At 37.3% G+C, this 23583-nt stretch overlaps 1 protein-coding gene across 1 annotated transcript in view; it reads left to right on the top strand.

Moving 5' to 3' along the window:
* Nucleotides 1-10130: 10130 nt before the first annotated feature.
* Nucleotides 10131-23583, top strand: part of PAFAH1B1 (platelet activating factor acetylhydrolase 1b regulatory subunit 1) — a 67825-nt gene continuing 54372 nt past the window's right edge. The window contains exon 1 of the mRNA XM_054575893.1: nucleotides 10131-10513. The gene's annotated coding sequence lies outside the window, so the exon portion shown is untranslated. The remainder of the gene's footprint in view (nucleotides 10514-23583) is intronic.

Below are 23583 nucleotides of genomic sequence, written 5' to 3'. Positions count from 1 at the left end.
AGTTAGAGTAATAAGGCAAGAAAAAAAAAGGCCTAATGTTTGGAATAGAAGAAGTAAAACAATTGTTATTTGCAGATGACACTATTGTACGTGCAGCAAACTCTGTGGAACATATCCCCAAAAGCACTACTATAATTAATAAATGAATGTAGCTAGGTCACAACATATAAAGTCAATATACACAAATTGTATTACTATATACAACCAATAAGCAATTGCAAAAACAAATAATAATAGCATCAAGAAACATTGTCCTGAGGAATAAATCTAATGAAAGATATGTAATATTTTCTACCTTCAAACTACTGACTGAATTTAAAGAAGAGAAACAGAAATACGCCATTTTTATAGATTGGAAGCCTAAAATTAAGATGTCAATTTTATATACATTTGATGCATCCTCAGTCAAAATCCAGCTAAGATTTATTATAAATGAGTCTACTCTGTATAATTCTATGCCAAAAATTTGAAAATATTGATAAAGAAAGAAAAATATTATTTATTTTTTAAAACACCTCAGGGAAAAGATGAAAACCTAAAACACCAGTGATCACAACAGAAACTGAAAACATTATCGAAGAACTATTCGAAAAAGTGGTGAAGTACAGATACCTTCTTAAATTTTCTAACTTTCAAGGAATTGATAATTTCTATGCTATTCTCTTAAAAATATCCAAGTATAAAACATGTACAAATTGGGTTGTCTTTTTATTGCTGATTTGCAGTTCTTCATATATTATGAATATCCATGTATTAAGGTACAACTATGTAGTAGAATGTTTTTCAACTTCAGTGCGTGTGAGCTTAGGTTTACATTTTTTAAAAAATATTTGAAAGAAGTCCATGTGAGAGAATGGATTGGACACAAAGGAAGAATCCCTGCCAAGAGGCTGAAAGAGTGTCTCCTGGAGAAATTCATTTTTCTGGTTCTAGTCCTTTACTCCGACCCTTTCTATGGTTGGTTATGTGAGCCAATACCTTCCTCTTTTTGCCTCAGCTACTTCAATTTGTATTTGTTCCTCATAACCAGAAGAGTAGTAATACAACAGTTATTAAAAATGATACTGTAAAATCCCAGGTGATATCTTGATTGCATCCTTGTGGGAGACCACAAGCCAGAAGTGCCCAGGCAAACTGCTTTCAAATTCCTGATTCACAGAAACTGTAAGACAATGTTTATTGTTTTAAAAAATGATGTTGTAGACCCTGGCCAGATAGCTCAGTTGGCTAGCGTGTCATCCCTATATGCCGTGGCTGTCCGTTCGATCCCCGGTCAGGGCACATACAGAATCAACCAATGGATGCATAGATAAGTGGAACAACAAATCCATGTCTCCCTCTCTCTCACTCATTCTTCCACTCTTCCTCTCTCTCTAAAAAAAAACCTTGCTGAAAGAAATTAAAGAGGCCCTAAGTAAATGGAGAGACATCCTGTGTTTATGGATTGAAAGATTTAACCTTGTTAAAATGACAATAGTACCCAAAGCAATCTACAAATTAAGTACAATTCTTATCAAAATGTTAATGGCATTTTTTGAAGAGATAGAAAAACCCAATCTGAATTCCTGTGGAATCTTAAAGAATCCAAAGTAGCCAAAACTAGAAGAATGAAGTTGGAGGACTTACATGTCTTAATTTAAAAACTTACTACAAAGCCCCAGTAATCAAAATCCTGTGCTACTGGCATAGGACAGACATGGACCAATGGAATAGAAGAGAGAGCCCAGAAATAAACCCTTGCATGTATGGTCAATTGATTTTCACCATGGTTCCAAGATTATTCGATGAGGAAAGGACAGTCTTTCCAATAAATGGTTTTGGGAAAATTGCAAAAGAATTAAGTTGGAGCCTTACCTTATACCATATACAAAAACGAACTCAAAATAGATCAAAGGCAATTTTGGATTAAGCACTTTTAAGTTATAAATTCAATACCCTTAATAGCTATACGGCTATTTGAATTACTTATTTCATATTGGGTGAATTGGAATTTTGTTTTTTGAGGAATTGGTTCATTTCATCTAAGCTGTTAAATTTATGTGTGTGGAGTCTTTCATATTATTCCCTTATTATTATTATTTTTTATTTCTGCAGGGTCTGTAGTTATATCCCGTCTTTCATTCTTGATATAAGTAAATTGTGTCTTCTCTCTTTTTTATAATTTAAACATTTCCAAAACTGCATTTCTAGGCCCAGATGGAAATCAAACATCAAAAAACATTAACACCAATGCTACAGAATTTTTTTCAGTAAATAGAAGAGGAGGAAACACTTGCCAGTTAATTTTATGAAGCGAGTATTATCCTGATATTAAAATCGGGAAAGACAGTACATACAAAAAAAGAAAATTATAGACCAATATTCCTCAAGAGTACATAAACAAAAACCCTCAACAAAATATGAGCAATTAGAATTCAGCAATATTTAAAAATAATTATACATGATGACCCCAGTGGGATTTATTCCAGGGATACAAGGCTGTTTCATATGCAAAAATCAAGCATTGTAACCTAACATACTAACAGGTTAAAGAAGAAAAATCACGTGATCATAAAAGTTGCTATAGAAAAATCATTTTACAAAATCCAGTACCCTTTCATAATAATAATTTTAAAAAAACCTCTCACAAAAAAAAGAAATAGAGAATGTTCTCAACTTGATAAAGAATACCTGCTAAAACCCTAGGGCTAACGTGTACAGTCTGAATGCTTTCTTCCACTGATTGGGAACAAGATCAAGGGAAACAACTGTTTGTTCTACTTATTCATGTGTGCATTGGTTGATTCTTGTATGTACCTGGACGGGGTTGGGAACGGAGAAGGGGTGAACCTGCAACCTTGATGTGTTAGAATGATGCTCAAACCAACTGAGATGCCTGGCCAGGGATACTCTTACCACTCTTACTCCACATAGTGCTGGAAGTGCAATAGGCAAGAAAAAGAGATGAAAGCCGTATAGATTATAAAGGAAAAAAAAAATGTCCCTATTTCAGATGACACGATTGTCTACATAGAATATCCCAAGGAGTCTTCAAAAAACCTCCTGGAATCAATCAGTTATTTAGCAAAATTGCAGGATATACAATAAATAAACAAAAATCAATTGCATTTCTATATATAAGCAATGAACAAACATGTGGTCACCAACAGTAAAAATATAATTCATTTATAGTCACTCAAAAAAACAAAGCGTGAAATACTTAGGTGTATATCTAACAAGATGTGTACAGAACCTTATATACTGAAATCTACAAATTGCTGATGGAGAAAAGACCTAAAGAAAAGGAGAGACATGTAGTGTTCACTAATTGGAAGACTCAGCGTAGTAAAAAGGTCAGTTTGATGTACAGGCTTACTACAACTAGTATTAAAATCCCATCAAATTTTTTTGTATATATACACAAGATTTTTTGACAATTTATATGGAAAGGCAAAGGAATTAAAAGAGCTAAATCAATCTTGAGAAAGTAGATAAAAGTAGGAGGAATCATTCTTTTCAATGTTGTTTTATCATTTAACTACAATACTCAAGACTGTAGAGTATTGATGGATCAAAGGGAAGGGGCTGAGGTGGGAAAGAAGTAGGTGTGACTGGCTATGAAAGGGCAATAGGAGGGATCCTATTGATGGAAATGTTTCATATGTTAGTTGTATGAATATCAATATCCTATTTTGGATATGGTACTAGAGTTTTTCAAAGATGTTACTATTGGGATAGAATGTAAGGATAAAGGATCTCTTTATTATTTCTTACAACCAACTGTATATCAGTCTACAATTATTTCAAAATAAAAAGTTCAGTTCAAAAATAAAAAAGGATTGTCCCATCCAAACTACATTTAGGGGCTAGTTGGCAACCATTAAAAGATCGTGCTTTTGAAGATTATTTAATGGTGTGGGAAAATGTTGACTTTTAACCCTCAGGTAAAAACTATTGGGATTCAAAACTGCATTTAAACTAAGATCTTGCTTTTGTAAAAAAAAAAAAAATTACATATAAGTCAAAAATTGAAAGGATGTGTATAATTTTTTTCATTGTGGTTATATCTGAGTTATGGAATTAGTTGGGATTTTCACTTTTTATTATGTTCTGCATTTTCCAAATTTTTTGGTATAGCATAAATTATCAATATATGAAACAAATACCTAGCGAGAAGGAAGAAGCGGTCTCACAGATAAGCAGGCTGTGGGTTGGGAAGGATATGGGCTTTCTGTCTGAAATTATCTCCCATCTCAGCTGTGATTGTTCCCACTAACCTGTTTTTAGTCCTAGAAAATTCACATGTTTAAAACAAGGCCCAATTTTATGAGAAAGATATTTGGAATAAAGTTTTACATATTTTAAGAATATATATACATGTATCAAAAGTGATTTGGGGGAAAATAATATTATGTTGTTCATCTAAGTACTGTACACTGGAATCCAAGAGGAAATTATAAATTCTAAATATGCAGCCATCGCTGACTCATTTTAAAAAAGTATAGAGTTAGTGTACTAATTTTTTTTAAATGAAGAAATGAATCTGGTTGACTTGTGAATGCTGTCAGAGATGTACAGTGAGATGATAGAAATATTCTCCTACAGCTATATTATGGTGGAAGGAGTGTCAGTTTGTGTTCCCAAGCCCCTATTTCAAACAGGGAAGCTCTGCTTATATTTGTTTACTTTTTAAAAACATATGTGACCATTCTGTACAATATTTTGTTTGGAAAAAAATAAGCTTTAGAAAAAAGAAAAGTCTGAAAACCATGATTTAGGGTATGTCTTGATATAACTTAGCATTAGTGGTTTTCTGGACCATCATTTGGAGACCTGGAATTCAGTCCTTCCTTTCTCTGTAGAGTCAATGCTGGCAGGAGGAACAGTAGAATTAGCAACTGCAAGGGGATAAGAGTGTGTTATTGAAGGGAGTAGGGAAAGTTCTCTTTGGAAGATGAAGGTTATTGGTTTATGGTGTTGCACAAAAACAATATAAGCAGTCGCAGAGCAAACAGGATAGACTAGCTTCAAGATATTCAAATGCAGTCCAGATGATCTTCACAGGCTTAGAGCCCAAATATTTCTTCCTTCAGCTCTTCGCAACCCTTCATCTATTTCCATCCCTCTCTCACGTACAAATACTTCTTTTCAGCTATACTGGAACCATTTCTTGTTCCCAGAAATTTCCTTCCACATTTTTAACTCCATACCTTTGCTCAAACCATTTTTCCTACCTGCGTTGCCTTTCCTTCAGACCTGTACTATCCAGTCTGGTAGCTGCTAGCCACATGGACTATTAAGCACTTGAAATGTTCCTAGTGTGGATTTGGGTATGCTATAACTATAACATATGTATACATTGCATTTCAAAGAGTATGAAAAAAGATAAAATATAAGTTTATCTTTTTAAAATAGGACTACCACAAAATTCCAAATTATAGTACATTCCTTTTTTATGATATATATCTATTGGACAGTGCTGCTCTAGATCCAGAAGTTTTACTGTTATGTGTTGACCTTTAGGACACGTTTACTCAGCATTTGTGAAACCAAGTGTTTTAATCAGAATTATACTAATTTCAGTGAATTTTTAGGGAAAAGTATTTATTAACAGAATTAAACCACTTCCACTCTTTCTATTTTCATTTTAATTAAATTATTTTCATGGGGATTGGCTTTTTTTCCTCTAATAATTTTACAAATGGCATTTGACATTTATCTTTTTTTGTTTGTTTTTTTTTATTTAGTCCCTTTTTTATGGTTTTTGTTACTGTGAGTATCCTTTTGTGGTCATGATTTTGACTACATGCAATTATCCTGGGTCAAGTTTTGCAGATAAAATGTGTGAAGTTTTAGCCATTGCCACTTATATGTGGTACAAATAATTTCTACTAGTAATATTAATTTTAATTGGATAAAAGACCAATTGTTTACATTAATTTTTAATTTAACAATAAGAAAATTATGGACAAATCTCAAATAACGCAGGATAGTTCTATTATCCAAGATTGCTTAATTGTATTGCTTGTCCAGCTACCCCATAACTTACCATCAGTCAATGTCTTTGATGAGGCAAAGATCAAAGGGAAGTGTCAAAATAGCCATAAGAAATTGTTATTCTTTTAGGTGTAATTATGGTGTTGTGATTGTTTTTAAAAAGTTTTTTTAAAGAGGTACATACTAAACTATTAATGAGTGAAATAATGTGCTATTTGGCATGTGCTTCAAAATAAGGAGGGGGTCACCCTGGCCAGGTAGCTCAGTTTGTTAGAGCATCATCCCTTTACACCAAAATAAGGAGGGGGAAATGAGTGGGCATATAGGTAAAACAAGATTAGCCATGAGTTTATAATTATGAAAACTGATGCTGGGTATATGAGATTTTATTATATCATTCTGTCTACTTTTGTATATATTTGAAATTTTCCATATTAAAAAGGTAAAATAATAGAATTGTTATCTGTTAAAAGTCCTTAAGATCAAAAGGCAGGGGTCAAAATGTGCTTTTTCTTTTTTTTTGTCCTTACCTTTATCCACAACTACAAAAATGAAATCCAAACTTCCTACTACATTCTCAAGGCCCTGCATTTTCTGATTCTTACCTGTGTCTCTGATCTTGTCTCCTGCTACTTTATTCTCTGTTGGTTTTTCAGGAAATAGAATATGAATAATAGAATAGGCCTTGACCTAGGCCAGTGTGGTCAAGATGCCTTCTTCCTTACCATCATTTCACTCCATCTGCCTGGACATTTTCTCATTTCCTGCCTCTGTACTTGTTCCTTAATCTGGAATCCCTTGGCTACTTAAGTCTCAGTTTAAATGTCACGTCACTCATTCCTCAGAAATATCTTCTCTTACTGCACTCACTAAGGCAGTCCCACCTGTTTTTTTCCACCTCATTACTGTTTATTGCCTTTACAGCTTTGTCATCTTTTTCTGCCTATTTTCTGCCAGAATATAAACTCCATGAGCTCAAGGATTCTACGTGTTTTGTTCATTGCGTATACTCAGCACCTAGCACAGGGTCTGGTAGATAGAAGGCATTTAATAAATATTTCTTGAATGAATTAATTAAAACTCTAGCAATTTTTAAAGGTCTGCTTTAAATCACCTCCTTCATAAAACCTTCTATAAGTTGTCTGAGAATTAATTTTTTACTCTACTAACTGCAAAGGCACAAAAGGGAAAAAGTTTTGTTTTACTCCTTCACCTGCTCTACTGTGGTGAAACCCAGAATGAATTTGATACATCTTTTTGTATTGTTTAAGTTAGCACTTTAAAATTATTTTTCTGTATATATTTTAAAGATTTTAGATTATAAAGTGCTGGTTTAAATACTTCTATGTCCAGCTGAGTTTCAATTCTTTTAATAGCCTTTAATTTGTTTCTATGGCTTCCCAATGTTTATGACACATGAGGATGTCATGAAGCTGAGATGAAGAATGACTGGTTTAGTTGGACTTGCCCTCATTGACATGTCCATGCTTTGGAGAAATGCAGGTACACAAATTAGTGAGCTATAATCTCCTGGAGCGAGTCTTTTACCAGTTGGGTCATGGTTCTCTTTCAAATGATACATGTAACTTAGAGCGCTGAAAGCTACCTTCTCACCATTTGCTAATGGCTTTCTATCAAATATATACACACAGCAATGTGTTTGTCTATAAACAGAGGACAGTTTAATTCCCAAAATAATATTTTAACATTTGTGCTCATTGTAAAGAGATTTTTGCTCTGGCGGTACTTTTAGAAAACATTTTGTCCTCTCCCCAATAGCAGTATTTTTGGAGTGTTTCTTCCAATCAGCTTATTTGCAGAATTGTTGAAACTAACACTAATTTACTAGAGCAATTGAAACAAATGTTTCCATTTTGAAAATATCTGCTGGAAAAATAAAGATTTGCAATTCAAATGAATGGGAAGCTTGTTAGATTGTTTTAAGTAAAATGGATGTTTATACTTAAATTTTTTAAAAAACATCATCCAAAATATTCATTATTAAATGTTTCCTGGATGGATGTTGTAGTTTCCGTGTTAAGTCCTTATGAATTATGATTGATATCCTAATTTTCTGTTCTCAATAGACAAGTGTTTATTAAGATGGATTTATCGCTTTAGCAACTGAAAAGAAACTGCACAGAACCAGAACTGCTCCATATCAAGTTAAACACGTAACAATTTCATTTCTGCTTAGAAAAATTACTATTGAGGAAGAACGTTTTTATACATTCCTCCCAAGTGACTTTATTGGTTTTTTTTTTTTAAGGATTGCTATAGAAATACAAACTGCTCTCAATTTAGTACATAATTACATAATAACAAGATTTTAAAATATTCTAAATACATGAGTCTATGAGCTCAAGGTTTAGAGGGGTTAGCGTTACTATTTCTATTAAATCAGTGTTTATCAACGTGATTCTGATTTCTTCCTGGACATTTAAAAAATAAAGAACTGATTTACTCAGCTGATTAAATATTAAACAGTGTGATATCAGGCAATAATAAATATTTTAAAAGGAAGAAATGAAATGAAGGTAGAGTTTTAGAACAAGAGATGTTAATTTATTTCATGATTATTGACTGCTGCTGGACGTAGCATAGACCAAGCCTCTATGCCTCATCTTGTCATCAGCTAACTAGAGAATTCCATAACTATAAAGCTGGAAAAGGCCTTCCAGAAACCATTTGATTGCCTTCTCTGCCTTAATTAAGGAGAAAACCCAAACTTTCCAGACAATTCGCTCGTTCCTTTTGAACCCCTCCAGGGATAGAGACAACCTTTCATGATAAAAGGAAACTTGGTTTGGTGCTACCGGTAATAGCTACAGGAATTATCTATGATTCTCCACTAAGACAATATACATGTACAACATCCTCTCTCTAATTCTTGCAAAAGCCTTACAAATTAGTTATTTATTAAGTCTATTTTATAGAGAAGCCCAGGCCAGAAAGAGTAATTTAGCCAAGGTCCTATTTCTGGTTAAGTGGCTGATCCAGGATTCGTAGCCGTTATGTCTTTCATTAACTGAGCTGCTTCTTAAAGGCAGTGTATGTAGTTACCTAAAGGGAAGTAATAAAATAAATGGGCATAACCCTAAACTTATGTTTCAGGAAGTTCCCTGGGACAATGCAAGTTAATGATGAAATATTCACACTAGATACTTGTTATTAAAAGAACATCCCATATTGAATGATTCAGGACCTCCAATATGGCCTCTTTTTAATAAAATGTCTCTGCGTGAATAAATTGACTACATATCCCCCAGAGTTGTCATCAGTATTTCAACCCCTAATTTAGCTACACACACACACACACACACACACACACACACACGCACGCGCGCGCGCGCGCCTTATAGGGGTAAAGTTACAGATCTTTCTTCGGGCTTCAATTTTTAGACTTCAAGAGTCTCAGGAGTGAGTGAGTGAGTGAGTGTGTGTGTGTGTGTGCGCGTGTGTGTGTGACTAAGAAAATGAATAGCTGAATCACATCTAAATTGTGTGTGTGTGAGACACTAAGAAAATGAATAGCTGAATCACATCTACAAGCGAATCCTCCCAATTAAAAATCTGTATTAAAAGTGAAAACAATTGCGCGTGCCATCAGACTTTTAACCTCAACATCTCTTCTCCCTAAGTGAACCCTACCTACTTCCAACTCCTGCCCCCAAAGTGGGTAATAAACCCGAAGGCTGAAGGTGGAGGAATCGACAGCTTGGCCCAGGCTCGGCTTTATTCTGAAGCCTATCGGGGCCTCGGAATCCAAGGATGCCTACGGCTCCCACTGTTGGCTGGGGAAGCGGGATAGCGTCGTTTGTGGGCAAGAGATGGGCGGGTAGGTGAAAAGAGCTGAGTTAGTGAGGGGCCAGAACAGTCAGAGGAGGGTATACGAAACGGGAACCAAGAGACAATTTCCAAGGTTACCGAGGCGTGCGGGGCGCCAGAAGAAGCGCCTAGTGCGCAAACTCGCTCACCCGCGCTTGGGTACCGCCAAGCCGCACCAGCCGGCCACTCGCCCGCTAAGCGGAAAACAGCGCGGCTCAGAGCCGGGCCCAGGCTGGCGCATGCGCTGTAGCCCCTCCTCCGCTCTCGGCCCTCTCCCCTCCCTCTTCCCGACGGGTCTGGGGCGGCGGCGGCGGCGCGGTGACGTCAGGGCGTTGGGGCAGCTCCTGTGACAGACGGAGCTGGAGCGGCGGGGCGACGGCGGAGTCTGGCGGCCGAGATAGCGAGTGAGCTAGCGAACGAGCAGCAACCCCTGAGTCTGGGAATCGAGGAGGAGAAGGAGGGGAGCGCCCGGGCGCGAGCGAGAGAAACCGCGAGCGTCGGGCTTGGGTTCGAGCCCCGGAACGGCTGAGGAGCCCGTCCGCTCCCCTCCCCTCCCCCTCCCCGGGCCCGGGCCCAGCGCGCCATCCTCCCCCTCCCTCCTTCCCTCCCTCCCTCCTTCCTCCCTTCCCTCTCCCTCTCCCCCTCCCCCGCCGGTGGATGGGAGTGAAGGACGGAAGAGGCCCTGCGGAGGCGGCTGTGCAGCGCTCCGGTAAGGCGACAAGGGTCTACGCCCTTCTTTCCGTCTTCTCCACCGCGCTCGGGCGGCTGCGGGCCGAGCTTGGCGGCCTGACGATGTGGCTGCGCCGGTCCCCTCCCTCCCATTCTCCCCTCCCCCTGCCGCCGCCTCCTTCTTCTTCTCTCCTCGCTCTCAAAATGGCGGCCGCGACGGCCGTTGAGTGAGACACCCAAGAGGAGGGGTAACAGGCCGCTGAGGGCGCTGCCCTCACTCCCGTCCTTCCCGGCGCGGGTTCGAGAGTGCCAGGCCGCCGCAGCTCCACCCGCGGCCCTCCCCGGGAAGGGATCGCCCTCCTCCCTCGGTGACTTAGCAAGAAAAGTATTCCTCGGTAGGAAGGGCGTGGAGAGCAGGTCGCTCTCTGATCTTGGAGAAAGGGTTCGGCCCTCCTTTCCTCGGCCACGGAAAGCGAGCTCAGCTTTCCCCACCCTACCCGCTGTTGGCAGTTCGGGGACCGGGCCCAGCCTAGCGTCGCCTCGGCACCCACAGGCCTTCCAGGAGTTCCGTCCCCCGCCTGTCCTTAGGATGGGGTTGACCTGAGGAGGATGACCAACCTCTTCCCTGGCCTCCCTGTGCGGTGGTCCAACCTTCACATCCTCTAAGAGGAGCGGTCGGGCCCGCTGAACCATCTGCAGCATCCACCCACCAAATGAGGCAGGATTTTTTTTTTCTGCCACTGGCTTCTCAAGCGGGAGTTGTCTTTTGACGTTGTAACACTGAGCTTCGAGGCCCTCAGCTATTCCCCTTCATCTAATCTCCCCACTCTTTGAAGAAACGCAGTGCCTTCTTCCTTAGCCTCCCAGGTGAGAAGTGCTTTTGAGGTGGTGGGCAAATTTTAACTACCTTTCTAAGCCTTCGAGTGGAGAGGAGGAGGTTTTTAGTATCAGATAAGAGAGAGCAAGGTGCTTTGGCTTTGTTATTCCGTCTTTCTTCAGTGACTGGGCAAGAAACTCCTTGGGAGGAGGGCAGATTATCTGTTTGTATTTGGGTCCAATTTATATCAACCCGTTGGTTGGGAAATTGTGCTTTTGAAGAGAAGAACCAGATTTGTGGTTCTCAATGGGCGATGTCATGCCAAGGTCCCCCCTCCCCCTTTCCTTAAGAGGCAATCTGGAGAGAATGAAGATAATACTGTTGTTATTCCGGCCGCTACTTAAACACACAGTCCTCGAGATTCGTAACATTTTAAAGGCTAAACAAAAAATTTGTGCTATTTTTGGTACTTTCTATTTTTGATGGGGAGTGGATTGTTTAGTGTGATTTTCATTTTGAGGCTAGGGCGGAGGAGGGTGCTTGGGCCTTTCATATGTCATCCCTCCCCTTTTGCCACAGTAGTATTTGCTTAAATTTTTTATTTTTATAGCAGAGCTTGATTGCTGAGGGTCCATTCTCTTAAGAAAATTTTCTGCTTTTATATGTTGGTAGTGATATAATGTTGAATATATAAAAAGCTTTTACTTAAATTCTGATTTCGATCTAAAGCTAGCTTTTAATCTCATGGGCATCTTTCAGGACACAGTTTTGCAAAAATAATTGGCAGTTGCAAATTGCACTTTTTATTAAAGCAGAAGAGTAATTTGTATTTAGAGTGATTTATTTTTTCATGTTCTGTTACAAATGATCATTGTTTAGTTTGTTCAGAAGGGGAGGACCTAAAACAATTTTTTTTTATTTTGAAAAAATAAGAGACTAGAACCCAATTTTTCACAATATTTCTCTGTATATTGATTTTGATGGAGCTAGCCCTATTTTGGCTACCCCCCACCCCCTTTTAAAAATGGGCTAATATTTGTGGATGCTATGAACAGCCACTGAGCCTGGGTGGAGTAAGAGAGCAGAAGCTATGAAATGCTAGGTTTAGATTGCCCTTTCACTGCATTTTTTCTCTAGCTTATGTTTTGTAAGGTTATTGGGTGCTAATTGGTGCTACTACAAATGCATTTCTCTGTAGTATATCTTAAAATCTCATGTTTTTAATTTCCACCTTTTTTACAAAGTGGATATTGAATAATTGAGGTAAAAAGCAATGTCCCTGTTCTAAAGCAGACACTTATTGTCCATATGTATCTGTATATATGTACACATACACCACATGCCCTTCTTAATATTTTTTATTGTTTTAGTCAACTAAGTGTAAATTAATGAATGCCAGGAATGTTTGGCAAGAAATAATAGAAATATTGCAGAAATCTAATAAAAATACTACAGATATTCTCTTTCACTTTAGTTTGCATTAAAACAGTAAAGCTATGATGTTTTTAAGAAAATAATGAATCTCAAAGGTGAGTAAAAAGGATAAGATAATTTGTGTTAAAGGCTCTTGTGTTGTCCCTTGAAAGGGTCCTTTTTGTAAGGTATTACCAGAAGAGAGGAGAGGTTACTTTAATGTTTTATATCAAATATTCATACGAATAGACATCTTCAAAAGAATGCTAAATTCATGTGGTAACTGTGATTTCGACGAGCCTTATAATTCTCAGTGTGTGTTATATTTTTATGCTTCTGTTATTTTTAAGGTGACTAGAAAGTAGGAGGGTTCCATGTAGTGAGGAATGAATAAGGTTAGGAATGGCAAATGGCTGTTGTGTGTCTGACATATCCCCATCCTAGTATTTGTAGCTATAAAAGTGCATTAAGAGCAGTGATTTTTTTTCCCCCAGTAGATTAGTAGTTGATCAGGAGCTTCAAATAATTTGACTTAGAAGAGCTTTAGTTCCAAATGTGTATCTTTGTATGTTTGTGACTGATAGTTGTGGCAGAATCTTTTGCTTAATTTGGAGATCCATTTTTAAAATTCTTCATAATTCAGTATTCATAACACTTTTAATGAGATTGGGATAGATTTTTTAGTAAAATTACTTGGTATCTTTTTCCAGATAAAGTAACTATAGTATATAATAGATTTGGATATGTTTCTGGAATGGAAAAGCCAGTACCATAATTTTTGGTTTTCTAGCTAGCACATCTGTGTTTCATAGTCTATACTTTTTTCAATGTGATTCTCTCCTATATACTAAATTACATACATACAAAAACATAGTGCAAGAGTATATATCAAATATATATGACTACATTTTACTTATATGTGTTTCATATTATTCACAACTTATATTAATAAGCAAGCCATGGAAACTGGAAGTTGTCCATAGTGGAATCGAGATGTCTGAAAAAACAAATGCAAAACATATATTAGGACAAACTGAGTTTTCCAATTCTTCCCATTGAGTTCTAAAACAATGAATCATGCACTTTTTTGCCAAAGGGACTTGAGACTTGGTTTTAAACTGAGCTGGTCATGCCTGCTGTGCTTATAAAAGATTATTTTACTGCCTCTATGTCTTTGTTGTGAAAATATTTCATAATGACAAGCAACCTGCTTCATGTACATTGAAAAAAGAGAAATACTTAAGTTTGAAGTGGAAATTCTTTGCCACTGTTCTGTTGTCTGCATTGCAGCTGTAATTGTTTTTACTTAAAAAGTTGCTCTATTTAAAATAAAACTAATGGTATACAAGTTCTGAGAAGAAAAAGAGAATCTACTCTTCTGAAGATACTTAGTTGTAGAGTGAATCCTAATTACTGAAGGACACATATTTTGAGAATGTTTCTTCATGAAGAAAGATACTGTATTATATAAGCCTAATAGTTAACTGCAGTGAAGGCTTTTTGCATTGTTTTAGCCTTGTTGCTGGTTTAGTATGACACTTTGGGCTAATCATTTAAATGGAACCTTAGTTTAGCGTCTGCTGCAGGTATATAATCTTTTAAACTTGCCATGGCAGTTACAGCCATAGTTGATATTGATGAAATGTTTTTATACTAACTGGATATAAACATCCTAAGTGCTTATTATTTTGATTTATTGTTTTTCTCTTTAAAAGACAGTGCCTCTTTATTGAAACCTAGTTAGGATTGGTATGTGCATTTGCCTAGGATACTTCTGGAAAGGTATCCTCTGAAGTTGTCATTTAACATTGTCATAAACATTTCCCTAGAGTTTTGTAAATATATGTGGTACTCATTTTCATTTTTTTTTCCTGTCAACTACTTTTTGAGGTAGGTTCGTATTTTTATGGATCAGAACACTGAAACTCAGAATTTCTTTTCTTTAAGCTCACATGTTAGGTTTGCAGCTAGAAGGAGGTAAATATTACAGGCACTGAACCACTTGGGTATTACCTTGTATGATCAATGAAACACTTTTTCTTTTAACAGAGTGGACTCTTTTTATGACTATTCTTTGTTAATTTCTAAAATGGTGAAAATCAGTGGCATTTACTGCCTGCATTATTTAAATTGACATTTTTAAAACATGCGGTCTTGTATTAACTGTTTTGCATGCATAAATAGTAGGCCTTAGGTATTTGAGTAAGAGCCCAGAAAGTGCCCAATATTGCTTTACAGTAGTAATAAATAAAGACTTGTTGCATGTATACAGTGGTATACAGGTAGTAAGAATAATTAAATATCAAATTAATATTTAAATAAAAGTAGTGTTAATCAGTAGATAGTTGTTGCATTTGATTGAGTACAGGGTTATGTGAAGGGAAATATGCTATTCTATAGTTCTTTGTAATAGCTAACCTCTGTGATCTCTTGGGAATTAAGGTAAAGGAGGGGAAAGTGTTTATATTTCCTTTATAGAGACTTTATGTTGTCCCAGGGAACATCATCACATTTGTAATATAGTTGTATTAGGGCCACAAAATTCTCAACTGTAAGAAGTGAATTAACACAACTCGACAGTTGCATTTTATAATTGCTCTTTACATTTTGATTACTTGCTCTAAGACTCTTCAGTGTTGACAAGAATTATTGACAGGTGAGGCTGTTAAAATTTTTCTAAGAGATGGTCTTTTGATAAGAGTGAAAGAGTAATAACAATCAGAAAATTTTTAAGGAATTTGATTTTTGAAGGCATTATACACAGTTTTATGTTTATTAAGATTTTTTTACAATGTTGATTAATCCACTTTTAGTCTGTGGCAAAGATAGAAGGAGGTTTAAGGGTGAGAAAAAGCCATACATTTACCATTATCAGAGAAAATCAAAGCTGTTGACTAAAACCACATATGAATATTTTAATTGTAATCCTAACTATACAGTTTACTAGCTATGTCCCTTGGGGAGAAGCCTCAGTTTCCTTATCTGTAAATAGAGAATGTTGACAGTATCTAATTCATAGGGTGGTTACTACTACTGAATGATAAAAGTCTGATAAATCCTTCAGTAAATGTTTTTTATTGACCCTGACCAGTGTGGTTCATTTGCTGGGCGTAGTCTGGCAAAGCCAAAGGTCGCTGGTTCAATTCCGGGTCAGGGCACATGCCTGGGTTGCGGGTTCAGTACCTGTCCAGCTGTCTGCGAGGCACACCAATCAGTGCCTCTCTCTCACAGGGGTATTTCTCTCCCACTCTTCCTCCCTCCTTTTCCCTTGTTTTAAAAATAAATAAATAAAATCTTTTGAAAAATGTTTTTTATTGTTAAAGACTTTAAAGAAGATAACATACAGTTTAAACTTATAAATATGCATATATAGTTCCTGCAGTTTTGAATATATTTTTTAAGAATTAGTATTGAGGATTCTTTATCCTTTGGTATCCATTATGGGTATCTGAAACCAGCAATGGCTTCAAAGTTTCTTAGTAGATAAGAAGTGCTATGTAAATCAGTTGGATATGGCAGTGGTGCACAAATTCCCAGACCACAGACCTGCGCAGCAGGAAGTGAGTGGTGGTGAGTGAAGCTTCATCTGTATTTACAGCTTCTGCCCATCGCTTGCATTACTGCCTGAGTTCTGCTTTAGGTCAGACCAGTGGCGGCATTAGATTCTCATAGAGGCACAAACCCTACTGTGAACTGCGCATGTGAGGGGTCTAGATTGCATGCTATTTATAAGAATCTAACGCCTGATGATCTTGAGGTGGTGTTGAGGCAGTGATGCTAGTGCAGGGGAGTGGCTGCAAATACAGATTATCAGTAGCAGAGAGGTTTGACTGCGCAAAGACTATAGTGAACCAGTTGCTTGCAGACTCATATCAAAACCCTAGCAGTGAGGGGTAAGGGACAATTAAGCTGCATCTGGTGGCTGGCTATAAAGTCATTCCCCAACCTCCAGCCTGTGGAAAAGTTGTCTTCCACAAAACTGGTTCCTGGTGCCAAAAAGTTTGGAAATAGTTGGGATATGGAAAGTGAGGGAAACAAGGAATGAAGAAAGTGAGGAATTGAGGTGCGTTTTTTGTTTGTTTACTTGGGCTGTCAAATAGATGTAGCTGTTATGAAGGAACAAGAAAGAGTTGAGAGAGGACCAAATTTGGGGACAGTTTATTGTTTTTTGTGTAGGTACAGGATAATCGTTAGGTGTATTGGAGACTTGAGTTCTAAAACATTTGGGGGGGGGGTATGTGTGTGGATTTTTTTTTAAATGCTGTATTTTTAGAAAGTCTTCACCTGAGGATATAGTTACTGATTTGAGAGAGAGAAACATTGATGTGAGAGAGAAACATTGATGAGTTGCCTCCCACACACATCTTGACTGGGGATTGTACCCCCAACCTAGGTATGTGCCCTGACCAGGAATCAAACCCACAGCCTTTTTTGGTATACAGGATGATGCTCCAATTAGTTGAGCCACCTGGCCAGGGTATGTTTGAGTTTTGTATGTCCACTAGTGTAATAAATAGTAGAACATTTTTGTTTATTACTGCTCACTAACCTTGTGAGGAATTTTATAATTCATGCTTTCATTAGAATGTATTCAGTGCACTCTGTTGAAGGAGCTGTCCTGAGGTACTAGAAGGTGCTACAGATGGGACAGGTAGCAGTAGAAGTCACCAAGTGGGGAGAGGAAAGGCATACAAGGTTCTCAGTGTTACTGGAGTGTGAGCAAGGTGGGGGCTTGAATAGAAATGAGAGTTGAAATTCAGGCAAAGAGTTTATAAATTGTGTTAAAGCATGTGGGCTTTAGGAAGTAGAGAGAAGACAGCATAGTGTAGTGATTTAGAGACCTGACTGTGGAAGAGCCCAGATGCTTGGGTTTAGCTTCCATTTCTGCTGCTTAGATAGCTCTGGTATATTACTGTATATATGTAAATACATAAAAATATAAAATTGACCCTTGAACAACAAGGATTTGAACTTCTTGGGTCCACTAATGTGTGGGCTTTTCTCAATAAATAATCATTATATAGTTAGCCCTCCATCTCTAGGTTTCTCATCTGCCATTGGGAATCCTCAGGTGCCAAGGACAACTGTAGGCATTTTTCTATGCCATTTTATATTAGGGACTTGGAGGGTGCTGGAATCAGTCCCCTGGGACAAGGGACAACTGTAGTCAAGTTTTGGGGTTACACATGAATTTTTGAATGTGTGTCGGGGCGGTCAGCAGCCCTAAACCCTCCTGTTTTTCAGGGTCAACTTTATAAAGGCCGGTTGTTTAAATTCTCATAGGTGGTTGTGAGGAGTAAATGAACACCTGTAAAACATTAAAGCAGTCACTACTATGTAGTAAGTGCTGTATAAATATTTATTAAATAAGTATAAAATAGGAGCCAATGAAGGGTTGTTTAAAGTGGAGAAGTGATATAGTTAGATTGTATTTTAAGTAGATAACTCTGAGGGCTCTTTGGAGAATAGATGCTAACAGGCCAAAACTGGATTTAGGGAGACTTGTTGAAATTAGTTCAGGTAAAAGATGATGGTGTAAACTATGGTAGGTAATGGTAAGAATAGAATAATTCAACAAATATTGAGGAGGTAAACTTGACAGATCAAGGTAATTGATTGGATATAGAGGAAGAAAGAAGAGTCAAGGTTGACTCCCACATAAAGTATTATTTCTAACATTTTAAAAGTGGTATTTTTAAAGTATTTTGGATCTTAGATGACCCTTGTGCTAGTGATATTTGAGGCTTTGGGGGCATATTGTGATAGTTCCATAAAAATGAAAACAGCCTAAAATAGTGTCTGATTTCTCTTAATTTCTAGGCCTTTGCTATTTTTTTTAAGTAGGTGAAGATAAATTTTTCTTTAACAACATATTGTTATGCAGGAAAGTCTCATTTAGCCCAAGTCCGAAGAGCCAGAAAGCTTGAATAATGATTTTATGTTGTTTTTTATATTACATCTTTATGTTAAGGTTGTAATTATAAAGGTAATAGCACCATGGTAATACTGCAAAAATTTTCAGTGACTGCTGAGTCATTAAAAACATTAAAAATTGTTAATTCTATTATATCCAGTTTTTGATTTTTTAAAAATAATTTTTAAAGATTTTATTTATTTTTAGAGAAAGGGGAAGGGAGGGGGAAAGAGAAATATCAGTGTGTGGTTGCCTCTTGCACCCCCTTCTGGGAACCTGGCCTGGACCCCAGGCATGTGCCCTTACTGGGAATTGAACCAGCAATCCTCTGGTTCAGGCCAGTGCTCAGTCCACTTAGCCACACCAGCCAGGGCTCATTTTTATTCATATATAAGAAATAAACTTTGATAGCCAGACTATTTCATCACTACTTCATTCCTTGGATAAATCTTAGCTCCTCTCCCTATTTCTAGATTTGCCAAATATTCATTCATTCATTCATTCATTCATTCATTCATTTATTTATTTTTGGTCATTCAGTTTTACAAAAGGGAGAAAAACTTGATTGAAATTAGAACTTGCTAGATTTTGAATTTTTCTAGGTTTTTAAAAAAAGATTTTATTTATTTTTAGAGAGAGGGGAAGGAAGGGAGAAAGAGAGGTAGAGAAACATCGAGCAGTTGCCTCTTGTCAGACTAGGGACTGCACCCACAACCCAGGCCTGTGTCTTGACCTGTAATTGAACCTGCAAATCAAATCTGAGACCATTCGCTTTGCGGAACATTGCATGATCAACTGAGCTACCAGTCAGGGCTGATTTTTTTCTAGGTTCTTAATGAAATAATTAAATGGGTAGGAAATTCAGTGTAGTTTTAAAGTTTGGGTCCTGGATTATATGGTTTACATTGTATATGATACCTGTCACTTAGGCCTTTCCAGTGCCTGCAAATACCCCACCAAAGACAGTTGGGAAAGATGCTATTTAAACTGAACCTTGAATAAATTGGAGTCGACAAGGAGAAGGTCTGGAAAGTAGTTTGGTAGAGGGATTGCGGTATAGGGTACACATGGATCTGAGTCTGGAAAGGTACATGTGAGTCAGATTGATAGAATTTGTAAATTATACTCTCTATAGTTTGTAGGCCGTTTGGAAATCAGTTTCAAGCAAAGGCAAGCATTATGATCAGATGTGTATTTTATATAGTTAATGTGGGAGCCAGTGAATGATACAAACTGGAGTTTGAAAATCATTTAGGAAGCTTTTTGAGGAAAGAATGATTAGTGCTTGAAATTCAGTAGTGACAAAGTTGTTGACTGGAGAAAAAGATTTGGGAGGTGGAATTGTAAATGAGTACTGTGATGAGGAGAGGGAGATATTAGAAGACATCTCAGATTTGTAGCTTGGGTGACTGGGTGGAATTGAAAAACTGGGTATTGTTGGCCATAGTAGAGAATGGGGGAAGAATTATGTGGGATATTACATAAAGCAATTAGATTAATTTTCCTGAACCACAGTTCTTGACACTTTCTTTTCCTTTTTTTTTTCTTTAAAGATTTTATTTTTTATTTTTAGAGAGAGGGGAAGGGAGGGAGAAAGAGAAGGAGAAAAACATAGAGGTGAGAGAGAAACATCAATCTGTTGCCTTCATAGGTGCTCTGACTGGGGACCAAACCTTCAACCCAGGCCTGTGCCCTGACCCTGGCTCGAACCGGCAACCATTTGCTTAGCAGGACAATGCCCAACCAACTGAGCCACAGCGGTCAGAATGCAAGTCACTTTATTGTTAAAAATCCATTGCCAACTTTTTACTGTCTGTAGGGAGCTGTGGTGAAAATGCAAAGGGCATGTTGGTAGAAACATGGTATTTAATATGTTAGTTTGATCCTAAATGGCACTCAAGGACTTAATGTGTCCTGGCCTATATTTTCATCCTTTGTCATATTGCATGCCAGGTATACTGTGATTCAGCCTTATAAGGGAAGATGCTTTCTGTTCTTGTTTGTCACTCTTTACCACTCCCTCTCTTCTCTGTGTATCCTCAGGCCTATCCTTTGCATCTGCATACCAGATTCTTTTTCCTGGCAACCATCCCTAATTTTTTTCACCTGAAAGAAATGTTCTTTTTCTATGAATTGGTAATCTACACAAGTTTTTCTCTTGTGTAGTTTGTATAAATTTTTTCCTGATGTATCGAATTAATTGCATTTAAAGAGTTTAGAAGAATACTTAGCACACAGTAATACTCAGTAAATGTTGGTAAATCATTATTTTGACAGTGATTAAGATGATTGATGATAATAGTAATAGAGCAGTCTACCTTCATTTTCTGTGTCCTTGTGATGGCAAAACTGATTTTTTCTCTGTCCTTGGACACTAGGATAACAGTCTTTTACTTTGCTTGTGTATGTACCTAGTGCAGAAGGTACCATGCTGTGTCGTAGCTTTTAAAATGAAATTACCATCTGTACACATCTTCACTGTTCTTGAGCTCTATGGAGGGGAGTAAAATGATAGACAAGCCCTGAACACTGATTATCTCATAAAGCTTCACCACTGCTGTCTGAGGTAGGAGACAATATTAGCCCCTTTATAGGGTTATAGGCTTAGGAAGTTTAAAAATTTGCCCCAAATCACATAATTTGTAAGTGACCAAGTTGATATCTGAACCTCCATGTACATATCCAATTTGCTGTCAGAGGGCCTGTCATGGGACTTATATTCAGAAAAGTTCTTTCTGTTTTTTCTTTTAAAAGAGTTTAAAAGAATGACTTCGTCAGTCCTCAGCTTGTGTTACAGTCTCTTTGTCACTTTCTTTTCCAGTCCCTACCCTCCCACTTCACTCTAACGAGATTGTACATTCCCATAGAGGTGGATTACATTTTATTCATGTTTGTTTATTTTAAAACCTCATAGACGGACCCTAGCATCTTAGTCAATGAATGAATGAAAGGGTATGTGTAGCTTACATCTTCATGTATATTGTAAGTTTCTTATGGCAAGGGACTACACATTGCTTTTATGTCACATGTATCTTTCCATAGATGAGGCACATAGGTTAACTATGTGTGAAGCTATATATATGGTCCACAAATATGCATTGTTTTAGTTTGCATACTGGATACCTGGTACATTCTCAGTAAATAAATTGAATAATTGACACTGGGAATGTAGTTATTTCTCAGTTATTTGTTTCATTGGAGGCAGACATTGGTGTGGGTAATAGTATAAACTAAAATTAATTCAGTTCAGATACAGCAGGTTTTCCAGTTGGGCTGTCAAGTAACACCTGGTCAGTTGTCTTTGGATGTAAACAAGAGATCTGTCTTTAGGACCAAGACTGTATCCTAGAGAAAGCCATTCTCCAAGAGCAACTAGTGAACTGTGTCCCCCTGAAAAAGTTCTTTTGTGTAATTGCAATTTGACCATAAAGCCCCTTTTTTTTTTCAAATAATTCTAATTGCTTCCATCCTAGCCCAAGCCCCTCTTATGTTTTACTTTCCGCTTCCCCCTGCTTTAGTATCTCATATGTTATCTCCAAAACAATCGCCATGAAATAACCAGTTTTAGAACTCTGTTCCCTTTCTTAAGAATGGCAGTGATTTCTGCCTTGTAATTCCTTTGGGCTAACTGCATTAGTATTCACCATACTTTATGGTTTAAAAATATACATAGAACAACAGTATATCTTTCTATTATTGTTTGTATGCTTGGAAATATTAGCAAGCTTTTTTCTTTTTGTTTTAAGGCAGTTTATTTGTGTACATGTATGTGACTTAGTTTTGACTTTAAAAAATCAGATCTATAAGCCTCTTGGAGCTATGTTTGTCTAATTGTCACTTGAAAATGTAGCTTTTGTAAGTGGAAACCAGAAGAGTAATATGAATAAAGGTCTTTATTGTTAAAGTTTCAGTATAAAATTAAGACAGCCAATTGATTTTTCTACAGGATTTTAAAATTGGTATACTTTCTCTAGTATGTTAATTAATGTTCAATCTTTAAAAAGAGAAAGCATTACACCAAAATCAGCCCCAAGCAACTGGACTTTGATGTCTGCCCATATTTCAGATTTTGATTTTTCTGAATTTTTAAGAAAAGAGGAAGAAAATAAAGTGATACAATGCATCTTTTGTTCTGAGAATACAATAAATTTTTATTTTAGTTTTACTGTGGTGCCTATGTAGGCATTTGGAAACACTAGGTACCTCCCTAGCAGTATCTAGCTCAGTTGTTTGGAGCCTCTTCCTGTACACCAAAAGGTTGCATGTGCCATTCCCGGTTGGAGGGCATACAGAAGGCAACCGATAGATGTTTGACTCTCACATTGATATCTCCCCCCCACCCCCAAGTAAATAAATATCTTTGGGTGAGGACTAAAAAAACCAACTAGATACCTACTCTGTGTTAATTACCATGATATTTGGTAGGGGTACAATGAGGAATAAATACGTTGCAGTTTTGGGGGACAGTTGTTGAGGAGACATTACGGCAGATCGTTACAGTGTGTAGTGTGAGAAGTGTTAAATACATGTATGTGCAAAGAACTATGAAATCACGGGAGGGAGTTTTTCTGTTTGCTTAGTTTTTATCAAAATTATATAAATCGTCCTGGCTGGTGTGTGGCCTAGTGGATTGAGTGAAGGCCTGCGAACTGAGAGGCCACGAGTTCAGTTCCCAGTCAGGGCACATGCCTGGGTTGCAGGCCAGGTCCCCAGTTGGGTGCGAGCAAGAGGCAACAGATCCATGTATCTCTTGGACATTGATGTTTCTCTCCCTCTCTCCCTTCTCTCTCTAAAAGTAAATTTTTTAAAAAAAGGCTTTGTAAATAAGTCCCAGTTCTGCTATTTATGCAAGCTGCTAAGAACTTTGCTAATGCTCTTAAAATACCATTGGTAAGTATTAGGTTGAACCTGTGTGATTGTCATTATTGGCAGTTTTATATGGTTTAACTCTATTAGTATTTCAGTA

Source organism: Pteronotus mesoamericanus, unplaced genomic scaffold (assembly GCF_021234165.1).
Source record: "Pteronotus mesoamericanus isolate MK-2021 breed Mesoamerican mustached bat unplaced genomic scaffold, CSHL_Meso_final contig_317, whole genome shotgun sequence".
In the NCBI taxonomy this organism is placed as follows: domain Eukaryota; kingdom Metazoa; phylum Chordata; class Mammalia; order Chiroptera; family Mormoopidae; genus Pteronotus; species Pteronotus mesoamericanus.
This window is presented reverse-complemented; position numbering and strand designations above follow the sequence as displayed.